Here is a 2,174-nt window from a genome sequence, read left to right as displayed (position 1 = left end):
TTTATTAAAATTACTGGATTTTGAAGGAATATTTTCAGGCTTATAAGATTCTTGATTTATAAAAGATACAAAATTCAAAAATGTTAATTATGTCATTTATTATACCTAGATAAAAGTTCGAGTGACGCATTACACCCAAAAACTGTAATTTACTGGAACACTAAGACAGGGTTAATACGGATGAGAATATGATACTCCGATAAAAAGAGCAAATTGAACGTTGTCACTGAGATGGCTTCGCGAGTGTAGTTTCAAGGAAAGATGGTTTATGAGCATGCGACGCGACGTCAGCACCGTTATGATATCGCCTAAGAGTTCAGCAAGAAGTGGCAGAGGGAAGAATACCACGGTTACCGATGTGCATTTCTCCATCGCAGTGCATAGTTTCGTTACACTTCTGAGTCAAAGGAATGAAAAAAGCCCTTATCATTCATTGTCCTGGACCCAATATCAAATCTTTTTAATATCACAATAGGCATTCCTAAAGTACTATGTATTGACCTCTAAATAATAAGAAAAATCGTATTCAATAATTTGGCAATCTAAGCCTGACAAGTAATAGTTTTTTTTTTTTGTAAATTAGGATGTGATTTTAAAAATTGGTCAAATAGATTAAAATACAAAGAGCAACCAGGATATAGCTAATTCCACTGAATTCCTGCCACTTCACAAATCGCGTATTGAAATTTTTATCTCCCCATGAGAATTACGAGTTCCTTTTCTTGAGAGAATTGATGGAAAACGAGCTTCCATAAGGATAGCGGGAATTGGGATATCAAGTTGAGTAAATTGCACGGAAAAAGGCCAGCAAATTTTATTTTAATTTTATTTCAATAATATCATTGTGAAGAAAAGAAAGATGTGTGAGGTCTAAAACTAAACACTCGCCATTGTTGCAGTATGATTCACAAGCAGGCTATGTTCTGAGTGAAATACATAAGATTATTTTTCTGGTAGCCAAACAAAATGAGCATGTTATACTGATTGCAGATTGGACTTGAATTTTCTCTCTTTTCGAGTGGCGTGAGCGAATGGCTATTTAATATTAGACTTCGTACTAGAACAGAGTGGTAGGGTATTAGGTCCAACATTATATAGAAGGTATGAATTGCGCTTGGTTGCGTCGATACAAAAAGACATCACGTCCAATCCCTCGCCAGCAAAACACACTTTCCATTTTGCGCATCTCGACAAAAAAATAATACAGTACTCAGTACAATATTAAAGTACTCGTCTCATTAGAATAAGCTCTGGTTTTAAAATTGAAACTGTTTTTTTAAGGACTTCAAAATTGAATAATATGTAATATTTCAAACAATAAACATTTGAAAGCGAATTTATAATCAATATAGATGTAAAAGAAAAACTCAAAGAATAAATATCCATTAGGGCGGACTAAAAATGCTGAAATTAATGAAGTTATTTAGGGCAGCAAAAAAGTTTTTGCGATGATAAACACTAAAAAAATTATAAGTAAACCCAAGAAATGGTATGCCAATTATAATTTCTGGAAATGTTCAAGGACATGTTTTTCTTAATTTTTTAAATTTTACATTTAGCCAATGAAAATAATGGGCTTTCAATTTCTTCCGGGCAAATCGAAGAAAGATTTCATTATTTTCTTGTCACGCAACAAAATTTTAATTGTTTTCAAACGAGAAAATCGTTTCAGAAAGAGGGGGAAACGTTTACTTAGGGTCCTAGGCTTATAAAATAATTGCGCACAGTTGAGTAAGGCAAAGGAACTAAACGTATATTTAGTTATAGAAACAATGTATTTAAAAATACAATTTTATTCAAAAATTCAAGGACGATGGGGTATAAATATGCTGGCAGATTACTGCTGGATGATGAAGAGAGAAACATCTTCAGAAAGAGTTCAAAAGCGTGTCCGAAATCCTTTACGCCGTTCATTTGTCGAGAAACATGTGGGTAAGCGTAAAACACTTTAAAACTTTATTTAAAATTTTTTTTTGGAAGACAAAAATAAAAATAGATATCGCCAATATCTAGTACGAGGGTAGTTCAATAAGTCCTTAGAATGAAGTATAAAAACAATTTTTTTGGGTAAATTTTTTTTATTTTTCAACATAATCTCCTTGGAACTCTATACACTTGGTCAATCGCTTTTCAAGTTTTTTTAATCCTTCAGAAAAGTGCGTTTTCGGAAGTTC

Source organism: Belonocnema kinseyi, chromosome 6, assembly GCF_010883055.1.
Source record: "Belonocnema kinseyi isolate 2016_QV_RU_SX_M_011 chromosome 6, B_treatae_v1, whole genome shotgun sequence".
In the NCBI taxonomy this organism is placed as follows: domain Eukaryota; kingdom Metazoa; phylum Arthropoda; class Insecta; order Hymenoptera; family Cynipidae; genus Belonocnema; species Belonocnema kinseyi.
Note: the sequence above shows the minus strand (reverse complement) of the source record.